Genomic DNA, 12,507 nt, shown 5'->3' with positions numbered 1-12,507 from the left:
GCTTTTCTCCGTTCCCATCGGTCCGAAAGACTGCTTTTCTTTTATTCTGTTTGGAACTTTTCTTTGGGCCTGAAAATTAGACCCGTAAGCAAACGTCAGAAAATCCGGACCGTGTCAAATGACGTTCTGGTTTGCCAGCCTCCGGTGATTTATACGACGCTCTGGGTCTCCCGGGGAGCCCTGTAGGAACAGCAAACGGACATGAATCAAAACTGCCCTCGCCGCAGTTCGAAGTGTAAACATTGGGACGGGGTTCCGCCCGTCATCGATTTACGGGGAACGCGTCGTTTTCGGCGCTCAGACGGAGAACTCTTATCCTCCCGCGTTTTTAACGCCCCCCCCGAGATTAATATGCAACAAGCGGCGGCAGCGGCGGCAGCGGCTCGTGGCTGAGGGCGGGGAAAGGCTGCGCTCGTTATCCCACCGAATCAGCGGAATTAACGATCCGCGCCGATCTCCCGCGCGATCCGCGCCGAGCGCAAATTGCCTCGCAAATTAACTCCGAGTCCGAGTGCGATGCGCGCCTCTTCTCTTATTCATACAGCGAGCGTGCGCAACACGCGGCGCGGCAAAGGGGCCGAGGAAAAAAGCACCGTCCCTTCTCTTCGTTCGGAAGCGCGCCGGCCGATTTCTCGACGCCGCCGACCGACTCCCCGGTGATTACACGCGCCGCGGCGACGTGGAGCCGCAGCTCCGGAGCCGGTGAGATCGTCTTTGTGCGAGCGAGAATTAAAACGGCCCACGCCGTTTACTGAAAAAAACCATTCCGTCCTGGTTGGGTTCACCGGCGCCTTTTGTAGCGCGAGATAAAATTCATTTCCTGTATGGATTTATTATTCGTGAACAATTTCCCAAACTACCCCGCCGCGATGCGCAGATATTTCATTATGCTGATGTGGTTGGTATTTCTGGGCTAGCCAGAGGCTAATGAGAGAGGGAAGATGTGTGCAGAAGCAAGCCAATAAAAGGACACCTAAGAACGGGGGGGTGGGGGGGGGGGGTTGCATGGTGGGGGGTTTTGATGGGGTCAGGGGTCATGGGGTGTTGAAATAAAAGTTGATTTTTTTCATAGATTTAGATTTTGAATCAAACTATGTTGACATAAATATGGAAAAAAATGAAAAGAAACTTATGCACACACTGCAAGACTTACAAGCAGACTGCAGTACGCGTAATACATTCCAGAACATATACACTACGGTATACTGAGTGTACACACAAACAACAATACTGCTGGACTTACACACACTGCAGAACCTATACACACAATACAGTACTTAAACATACACTACGCTATTTACACACACTACAGTACTCCGTACATACATACCCACTACAGTACTTAAACATACACAGCAGTAATTGTACACACACTAAAATACTTAAACTGACACTGCAGTAATTATACACACACTATAGTACTTGCGCATTGCAGACCATAGTACTCAGCATCCGGCCACCTGCTGTTGGGCTGTCATATAATTGCCTGTGCTTAATAAATGTCTTTTGCTTCTTTTCCAGAACAGGGATGCTCAAACCCTAGATCAGCATTTAAAGAAAACGGCTGTTTCTTCTTCTAATTGAATCAACATCTTTTTGGAAGTTGATTGAATTACTTAATTAGTCAGTAAACCCTTACAATCACACACCTTGGTGGTGAGAACCTAAAAATGCTTTTTTTTATTGGCTGTTCAGTTGCGCACCCTGGCATCCAGAAAGGTAACTGGAGAGCATTTAAAGTTATTCGATATCCGCAAGCATACGCAGGCCAAATATCACTGAGCTTCGTGGCAAGAACTGGGACTAGCGTGTATTAGCGCGTTTAATTGACTGTCGCTATTCTCAACTCCCACTCCTATTTGCAGGCACAAACAAACATCTGTTTTAAAGCAGCGATAATGAGACTTATGCCCCGAGGAGGGGCTGCAGCTATTCTGGCCCACGGCTTCCCAGAGCGCCACTGTTTGACGTTTCGGAGTTTTGAACAGCCTACCCGTGCGGAAACGTTACGCCTGTAACCGCTGACGCTGATTCTGAACTACCAGCGTGCCAGCCACACCCGTCATTTCACGTGTTCTCTCCCCTCGTTTGCGTTCGCTTTGATGCCGGCTCTCGTATGGTCTGGCTGAGTCCCGCGCATCTGCCTCTGGGAGATAGCGGAAAGGTTCGCGCGATTCGTCAATTTTTTTTCCCGTGTTGCCGGAGCGCGGAGGCTCCATCTTGAGAAGCGCTCGGCAACGACTGCGAGGGGGCTACCGCAGATTTTCAAAGTGACTCAAGAGGTTCTTCAAGGTGCCTTGGGCTAACACATGTAGACCCGCTACCTCCTTAGGTACTGAACATCCTCAGATCAGTTTATGTATTCACTGAATGCTAATACTCAGCCTGCCCACGTCTTCGAGAACTGATCCACGATGAGTGCAAACTCTCACTCTCCCACCTCAACCAATTTGCAGATTCAGGATCAGTCCTTGGAGGTTATTGAAGAAAAGCCCTTTTTTGTTGCTTACAGAGCTGTCCGTGGCAGGGTTCAGTTTGTGGTCAGGGCAACTGAAGGACCATGCCTACTGGTTAAGTGAGCCTGGAGTGCATTACACATATCCAGGCTATTTAAATTGCATTACACATTTCCAGGCTATTTAAAGTGCATTACACATTTCCAGGGTATTTAAAGTGCATTACACTTTTCCTGGGTATTTACAGCGCATTACACATTTCCAGGGTATTTAAAGTGCATTACATATTTCCAGGGTATTTAAAGTGCATTACACATTTCCTGGGTATTTACAGTGCATTACACATTTCCAGGGTATTTAAAGTCCATTACATATTTCCAGGGTATTTAAAGTGCATTACACATTTCCTGGGTATTTAAAGTGCATTACACATTTCCTCTGTATTTACAGTGCGTTACACATTTCCTGGGTATTTAAAGTGCATTACATATTTCCAGGGTATTTAAAGTGCATTACACATTTCCTGGGTATTTACAGTGCATTACACATTTCCTGGGTATTTACAGTGCATTACACATTTCCAGGCTATTTAAAATCCATTACACATTTCCAGGGTATTTAAAGTGTGCTATCTACCCAGAAGGTGCCTGAGACCAGGGGAAATCCGCACGGTGAGCTTGCCAGCTTTTCAGCTGGGCCAGCTTTTCAGTTGCCAGTTTCTTTCTCCACCTTCTGTGCTGGGACAAACCCAAACTCAAAAACCAGACTCGCTCTCTTCCTGCGTGTGTGCTCCCGGTCTGGGCTCCATACCGCGGAGAAGAACGCACCATCAAGCACCCGGGCTGGTCGGTTAGCACAACCCAGGTGCGTGTGCTCTCTCCACCGGTAGACGTGGCCCTCTGACTTCCCTCATCCTCCCCACCCCCCACAATCTGAGCCCTGCCACACTGTCCCTTTTTACCCAAAACTCAGGCTGCTGCAGTAAATGCCTGGAGCTAGGGTGGGTTGATTTGCTGCACCACAGTTTCACTTCAATTCCGACTAACAAACGTGACTCTATAACCGCGCAAGGCGCAATATGGCAGCGTCGCCGGGCCAAATGAAACAACGTCGTTTTGGCAGGGCCGCGTGAACCGCTTCAAACCGTTAGCCCAGGCAGTCGGCATCTGCTTCGCCGCCCAGAATGGTTTGCTCAGCTCGGAAAAAATGGCCAGAAACGGCCAGAATGACCTTGGCAGAGGACTGCCTCAGACTGTCGAGTGTGCCGGCATGCGATGCCCCGCGCCAGCGAAGAGCACAGAGGCAGACTGATGGGTCCAGCTGCCCTTCATCTATTTAAACACTGAATGGGCATACGCGGGTCTGGAGGACTGAGAGGAGATATCATGACCTGCACACTCAGAACTATTCAGCTGCGATTGTGAGCACTGGACGCTTTTGTCAGAAGCTCAATGGCTTTGCTTTGCCTTGTTGGTGAACGGTGTTCAACCCTGAATATACTTCTCCATTTATTTATGGAACTGATGAGGTGGCCGCAACTCGAATACCAAGGTCTTGTTTTGGGACTTTTCCTTGAACGACATTGAGTACTTATCATATAAAATCAAAAGGTCAGAGTTTACTCACCTGCTAATGCAAAATATACACCCACATCGAGAAGAGCATCCTGCCATGTTTTTCCCTCCTGATATTGAAAGAATATGAGATTATTTTCAGACCTATACCTGGGGATTTAACAAAAGGTCAACATTTTTTATTCTTCCCAGAGGACTTTCTCTAGTTGCAAAATTAAATCTATGCCCGGAGGCCATAATACCCTTCTGAGCATGACAAATACGGTACATAATGAAGACATTTAATAGATTTTAACAGCCCTATGAGGACCTGGTTCGTATAGACAGGTCTTTCTAGCAAAAATATTTTAAACTCGTTGTTGAGACAAACCTGGTTCTTGGATACTTAAAATGCTCCAAATGGAAAGTAAGCTGTTTTATGAAAGCAACTTGTTCCAAGGTGAAAAGGTCTTACAAATGGTATGTATTTTTTGTGGCTGGGGTTAAGGCAGCAGAGCTGAATTAAGTGAAGGTGAACTGGGGGGATGGGCCTTATTAACAGTGACATCATCGGCTTTTAGAATGACAATTTTTTTTTTCCAGGACGCTTAATCTTAAAGAAGGACCACATGATTCACAGTTCAGTTATGGCATTTCCTGTTGCAAAGCTTACTGTCTAATTGTCCAACGTTGCTCTGCTAAAGATGCTGGACTGATACGTGATATGTACGCAACCTGGAGAAAAGACATGCTCAAACCCTTTCAGAAACAGACACGTTTGTCTGACACGAGGGCAGAGGGGTTGCAGTTCATGCAGACCTCTAAAACTTTGGGGCATTCCAGAGGACTGCAGTATGCATAAGTCTGATGCTGTAAAAGTTTGAGGCTTGTATAGTATTTACCATTTAAAGCAAACAAGGATTTGAGGAATATATCCATTGATAACCTTTGTTTCATCGCCACTGGCGATTCAGACTGGCTTTCTTTCTTTCCAAGGACATAAATACCAGATTCATTATTTTGAAATTATATGCCATTTCAGAGATGACAGAGCAACACCTGTGCAAATTACCAGCAAATTAGCAACAGGTGTGCACGCGAGACCAACCCCCTATCCAAGGCACTGAATTTTAATTCAAGGTGCTCAGTTTCACCTCTGCCAGCTGAAGTACTTCAATGTTACTGTTATAAATGTTCCAGGTCGATTTCTACTATCTAAGCCTCAAATAAGGACGACTGTAATTCTTCCAGTCTTAGTAAAATCTCTAAAGGGTCTTTTAATATGTCTTTTTTTTCAGAATAAAAATATATATAAATAGAACTGGGCTTGCAGCTCATGAGGTTGCAGGTGAGACAGCGCAGCTTTTAGCCTTGTGAAAAGGTAACCTGAATCGATTATACGTGACAGCAAATTTATTTTTTTAAAGTGTGAGTCGTGTTTTCCTGTTTCGCTTACATCTGGGATGGGCTCACATTTTGAGAAAGCCCAAATGGAACCTTCAACCCGCAATCCCTGTCACTGAGGGTTCAGTGTGGCTGGCTGATCTGTCATAGTATGGGCAGCCATCTCTTCGGCCGTTTAACGGCCAACAAATAGGAAGCCATTTTACAAGATGTCCCCATTTTCCAAGATGATATCGCTCGTATACACACTGCTAAACAAATTTTATAGTGGTTTCATGAACGCCAAGACAAATGCCTGCAGTCATCTAGCGTGAAGATTAAAGAGTGAAGATTCGCAGACTGTTGATTACAAGCCTACATTGGATGCCGTGTTAATGTATGCACTAAGCAATATCAGCCTAGTCGTTTATTACTGATATTTAATTTATTGTTATTACAACGTTTAAAACCTTTGCCATGAAACTACATTTTATTCTTGCCGTAAAACAAAAATTGTCAACATAAAATAGCATAAAGTGGGCATGTTGCTTGGCAATACACGAGGCAGAAGCCGTTACAGAGCTCCTGCACTGTAACACCCCCATTTCCCTTCCACCCTCACTTACTGGCGGAGATTCAGCACGTAACAAACATCGTCCAAGAGGAAACCATTACTTTTACACCCCGCAGTGTCGCCCCCTGTCGTCCACCGTCTGCCAACTCTCTGTGGCGCTCAAATATGTACAAATGAATTCTTTGAAAACCATACACCACCAGCAAAGCACAAACCAAACAAATAAAAAATAAATCCAACAAAGAAAAATGCCAGTTTTGGGTCGAACAATACAAGAACGTGTGAGATTCAAAATATTTGGTTTGTGAGAGATAAGCCTGCTTTAACCAATGAATTTTGTTTTGGAGAAAGCCTTGTGTATTTGGCTCTCTACTGTCCACCAAAGAAATGTTAGGTAACTGAAAGAATGTGGAAACTGGCAGGTGAATTGGCAATAAATGTTCCAATATAGCGTCCAGGTTACCAGTACTGACTCACAGCCACTTTTGTTGACAAACAAAAGTTGTGTACTATTATCACTTTCACCAAGAAGGCTTTTTCCCCCCATCCTGCGTTAATCACCCGTCTCTCGCCAACTTTGGCATCATGCTTTGTGCTGGACATAAAAGAAGCCTTTTCATCTCGGTAGAAATCCTGCTTTAAATGAAAAGTTTCCATCTTTTCTTGGGGGGGTTATTTAGAAAGCGCTCTCTAAACTCTGCCCCCCCCCCCCAGAGAACGTAAGGGAGCCGCTTTCCCGAATCCGCCATTGTGCTCGTCGGCGTTTCTTTCCGAAGCGGATTTTTCTCATTACTTTAGCCTCATTGTTCAGGAGACCTCGCTTTTGAGGGGAAAGTTGGGAGTGCGGCGCGCAGACTTAATGAATCGGGCTGTCATAGCCGTGGCGCTACCGGGTCGAGTCAACAACAAGACGAGCCAAGCGACGCTGAGGAGATCCAGGAGGGGGGGGGGGTGTGAGAGTTTATTCGCCTGTTTGTTTATTTGAGCGTTTGTGCGGAAGGCACGGCGGCGGCGGTGGCGTTTGGGACCGGGAGATAGCGGAGCAGCGCGGAGCGCGGCGGCGGCGGCGGCGTCTTGGCGGGTCCCCGCGGGAGGGGACGCCGCGGCGTGGCAGCCAGAGATAAAGTTCTGATTCGGCTCCGCCGGAATTTGCAAATCAATGGGAATGAAAAGCCTCCGTCCCCCCCCCGGCTCCATCTCTTACCGCCAACGGCCCCCTCCCCGCCACGATTCTCGCTTCTTTGCAGTCTGCACCCCCCATACCCCCCCAGCCCTCCCTTCCTTAAGTTTACAGGAGAGCCTGTCAGTTACGCTTATCTTGCAATGTCTTCTCTTTTCAGCCCCGGTATAAAGGAAACAAACCGAATGGGTAGTAGTTGTCAAAAACCAACCTTCGCGCGACCGTCAAGGTGAATATAGAGTCCTGCACAAATGTGATGTCATTTTCTTCCTCCCACGGACAGGTGCACGGCACATTTTTCAGAGTTAAAATCGACTCTGATAGAGTGCGTTATACTCTGACAGAGTACATTACAATTCCTGATTGGAACCTCTTGTATAAACAGGTTCTCTTGCAGCACTTCCCAGTGTTTTGATCCATCCAGTTTTCTTCGGTCTGAACAAGATGCCCAGTCCGTGCTGATGAAACGGATTCTCAATCCCACTGAGAACCCGGGACATCGTTCGAACATCGCGTTCCGCGTGTTTTTCACCAACCTAAACATTCTGGAACAAATCCGTCCATAAAAATGTCTGCACAAATTATTCTCAGACAGAGTGCAAAGCTGGTAGATACTTACCCCAAAGGACTCGAAGCTGTTATTGCAGCATGCGACTCTACCAAATGAATGTTCGGGCTTTGATTACTTATGCAAGCAGCATATTGCATTGTTTTTCAATTTCTTTAGAATATCTGCTGACAAATAGCCAATTTTGGTTTCGAAAATATAATGTTAGAGCACGTGAGTTTACAATAGAAATACAGATTGGAAAAAAATTTAGGGTAAGCATCGTTTCTAATCCACACAATAAAATGTTCAGTGAAGTTAAAAGCAACTTCTTGCAGAGTTTATATGAGTTCACAATGACCAGACAGTGGCCTCCGTGTGAGTTGAATTTACACTGGACATTTTACTGTGCAGAAAAATTTGATAGCAATTCAAGGGGCCTGAATACTTTATTATAATTTTTTTATTTCTTGTGGATGATTCCTTATGGAAAGGGCATGTCCTGCAGTACATTGTAAACATGTGGAGTTTATGGAAAATAAACTGATATGGAATAGACAGCAAGCTCAGGATTGTGCTGTTGCTATATGGTACTGTACTTACTGGTGGCTGATAGCTCCTCTGGCTCGGAAATTGGCCGGTGCGTTCAAGCCGGCAGTAATATTCATCTGATGCATGGCCCTCCTCGGCTGGAGTGAATTCCACGCGTGATATTTTATTCATAATTTGCTTTCGCAGCTGATTGTTTATGTAAGGACTTCGGGCTGACTACACCCTCGCTGAAATGCGCAATGACAACGTCCCGCTGGGGAATTCTATATATTCCGTTACATTTTTCAAACTGTAACTCGTTATTTTAAGGCTTCTCTTCCAAAACCGCTGAATCACACTGACAGTCCTGTCATATTGAGCTCCCTTTACATGTAAAATGAAAAATACGCATACAAATTTTATAACTTTATCGCTGTTTTAAAAAAAAATTATATACTTTACCTTTAATCGAGCATTCCAAACCAGGAACCTAATTCTTGTTTTGGAAGACTTAATTAAAGGTAAAAAATAAAGGTGCTGACCAGAGGGATCAAAGTGGGCAGGGAATGCCGAGGACCGTTCGGCCAATCAGATGCAGGGGAAAAATCAGGTGGTCGGGCGTACAGTACAGAGCCAGTTTTGTGGGAATTTGACCAGGGCACCAAGGTTAACACCCCCAACTCGCTCCAGAAGCATCTCTGGGTCGCTGATCACCTCAGTGGAGACCCGAGTCGGATTCTCAACCCGAGACGTCAAACTGACCATCGACGTCCAATCACGAGAACCGATTTTTTTTGGCGAGAGGCTCAGGGCAGTGTTCAGAAGTCCAGCGCTCAGGAAACCTCAGCCCTCTTCGCTTTCAGGGAGTCTGCAGCATCTACTCATATCCTGTCAGTCGAAGGATCTCCTCCCCCCACTCCCACTCACCCCAACCCCCCACCCCCCCACCCTCGTGACCCGGTCGGTGCGGCCGCGGTAATAAGGCTTCTGTCACGGTAACAAGGCTCGTCGGTGGAGACGCGCTGGCAGGTGCGGGCCTCTTTAACCTGCTCAAACGCGCTCGCCTCAGACGGCCGCTCGGCTCTGGCCCCCTTTTAAACGTGCGTCGCCGCGCCGGCGCCCCCCCTGGCCCGCACTTCCTGCTTCTCCTGCGCTCTCCACCGCTCGCCGCTCGCCGCGAAGGCCACGCCTGGAGACCCTCTGCAGGGAGATCTCACACAGAAACAAGGACACAAAAACACTGTATACACATATACACACACACGGTACCTGTGCACTATAAGTGCCTTAACAGATACCAGACTGTGGGGCCCATCCATGCACTAGAACAGTGCCTTAACAGATACCAGACTGTGGGGCCCATCCATGCACTAGAACAGTGCCTTAACAGATACCAGACTGTGGGGCCCATCCATGCACTAGAACAGTGCCTTAACAGATACCAGACTGTGGGGCCCATCCATGCACTAGAACAGTGCCTTAACAGATACCAGACTGTGGGGCCCATCCATGCACTAGAACAGTGCCTTAACAGATACCAGACTGTGGGGCCCATCCATGCTCTAGAACAGTGCCTTAACAGATACCAGACTGTGGGGCCCATCCATGCTCTAGAACAGTGCTTTAACAGATACCAGACTGTGGGGCCCATCCATGCTCTAGAACAGTGCTTTAACAGGTACCAGACTGTGGGGCCCATCCATGCACTAGAACAGTGCCTTAACAGATACCAGACTGTGGGGCCCATCCATGCACTAGAACAGTGCTTTAACAGGTACCAGACTGTGGGGCCCATCCATGCACTAGAACAGTGCCTCAACAGATACCAGACTGTGGGGCCCATCCATGCACTAGAACATTGCCTTAACAGATACCAGACTGTGGGGCCCATCCATGCACTAGAACATTGCCTTAACAGATACCAGACTGTGGGGCCCATCCATGCACTAGAACAGTGCCTTAACAGATACCAGACTGTGGGGCCCATCCATGCACTAGAACAGTGCCTTAACAGATACCAGACTGTGGGGCCCATCCATGCACTAGAACAGTGCCTTAACAGATACCAGACTGTGGGGCCCATCCATGCACTAGAACAGTGCCTTAACAGATACCAGACTGTGGGGCCCATCCATGCACTAGAACAGTGCCTTAACAGATACCAGACTGTGGGGCCCATCCATGCACTAGAACATTGCCTTAACAGATACCAGACTGTGGGGCCCATCCATGCACTAGAACAGTCCCTTAACAGATACCAGACTGTGGGGCCCATCCATGCACTAGAACAGAGCCTTAACAGATACCAGACTGTGGGGCCCATCCATGCACTAGAACAGTGCCTTAGCAGATACCAGACTGTGGGGCCCATCCATGCACTAGAACAGTGCCTTAACAGATACCAGGCTGTGGGGCCCATCCATTCACTAGAACAGTGCCTTAACAGATACCAGACTGTGGGGCCCATCCATGCACTAGAACAGTGCCTTAACAGATACCAGACTGTGGGGCCCATCCATGCACTAGAACAGTGCCTTAACAGATACCAGACTGTGGGGCCCATCCATGCACTAGAACAGTGTCTCAACAGATACCAGACTGTGGGGCCCATCCATGCACTAGAACAGTGTCTCAACAGATACCAGACTGTGGGGCCCATTGCTGCAATAAATTGCACGGTTAGATTCAATAAGTAAGTCGAGAGATCGGGTGATCTTCCATACTAGCGTTGGCATTTAGCGTTCATATCTGAGCTCAAATGGACTCTAATCTTCGGAAAGCCTATCATTATTACGACGTTCCCTCTTTATTCCTGAAATGCATTTCAGAAAGAACAGCGTCTATCTCGGTGCCGCTCGTTTCCGTCGAAATGGAGGACGCACCGGAATACAAAGCAGAAGCGCAGGCAGAGACAAACACGATCCGAGTGATTCATTTTCATTTCGCTCTTTTTAAGCCACGGTTAATATTCCTAGCAGTGACTCCGTGAAAATGGCTCCACGGAGGGAATTGTTTTATCAGTTCACAGCACTGGGTTTGCGTCAATGCAAATTAAGGACTTTTTAGTACCAGAAATATTATACATCTGTCAAGTTTTTTTATTTTTATGGGCTGAACGGGGGTGTATGCAAATATGGAAAGGAAGCTTCATCCGAACATAAACATTTTCCTCTGAAGGAAATGTTTCCAAAGAGAAAACGCGCATCGTGAGTTTTATAAGGATTGTACTGCATTTGAAACTGTGTTTGGAACATCTGAACCCGGGATGGCTTTGGATCACCTGGCTATGAGGATGAGGCTGCTGACATCTCCAAACCCCAAACCGCCAATATATTTAATATTTTTTACATAAAGAGATACTGACTTCAGAGTGAAGACATGCCATTAAATGCTCAGTGCTAAATAAACGTTTTGACAGAGTGCATTTTACTCTGGGGAAATACATTTGATATATATATATATATATCTGTAGAGAAAACTGCTTTAATTGGTTTAGATAACAGCATAAGGGTTTTTTTTTTTTTTGCAAAAAAAAGTATAGCTCAAAACTTCTGCAAAAATCTGATCTCTAAAAAAACCAAAAATTCCTGTCTGGGCAATCATTACTGCAGAAACAGCCATACCACGCAGGACCTTATATGTAGTGACTATCAGCCAATAATTTTTACATGTCCAATTTAATGACTGGGCTTGAAAGGATTCGCGCATCAATTTAACACTGAAGTCTAGACTATTGCCCGACGTGTCTTTTTAAATTACCGAATTGCCGAATGCTATTTAAAGAGGAAAGGCAATCTGAGCTGGTCCGGGCCTACCCGCCGCCCAGCTAATTATGTTCCGTTCCGCTGGAGATGTGTATATACTGTAATTGAACCCGAGCCCGAACGCAAACACTTCGGAGGGCTAATTCGGAAGCTGACTCACGGTGAAGTGTCTCCGCCCTCCGCCCACCCCCCCGCCCCCCCGCCCCCCCCAGCACTCGGTTCAAACTGCCGGCTCAGTCTCCCGTGGGGTCGGACGGATCGATCCCGGGACATGCCGCGCCGGAATCGCATTAACGTCCCGAACGAAACCATGGCAACCCCCTAGTCCGCCGAGCCGACTGGATACGCGCGCGGCTCCGCGGCGTCAATCAGGACCGGAAGCCGAGAGGGGAGGGGAGGGGAGGGGTCGGCTCGGCAGCGTTTCCGTACGAGCTGCGCCGCGCGCCCGCCCGCCCGCCCAGCGAGGAGACCCACGCCCGGGGTTTTTTAACGCACGCGCGCGCACACAAACTCAATTTC

General features: G+C 47.3%; 1 long non-coding RNA gene across 1 annotated transcript in view; it reads right to left on the bottom strand.

Moving 5' to 3' along the window:
- Positions 1-4,081: 4,081 nt before the first annotated feature.
- The window catches only part of LOC118215671, a 56,935-nt gene continuing 48,509 nt past the window's right edge, over positions 4,082-12,507 (bottom strand). Inside the window, exon 3 of the long non-coding RNA XR_004762873.1 lies at positions 4,082-4,140. This is a non-coding gene — a long non-coding RNA (uncharacterized LOC118215671). The remainder of the gene's footprint in view (positions 4,141-12,507) is intronic.

This window comes from Anguilla anguilla, chromosome 16 (assembly GCF_013347855.1).
Source record: "Anguilla anguilla isolate fAngAng1 chromosome 16, fAngAng1.pri, whole genome shotgun sequence".
NCBI classification, from domain to species: domain Eukaryota; kingdom Metazoa; phylum Chordata; class Actinopteri; order Anguilliformes; family Anguillidae; genus Anguilla; species Anguilla anguilla.
This window is presented reverse-complemented; position numbering and strand designations above follow the sequence as displayed.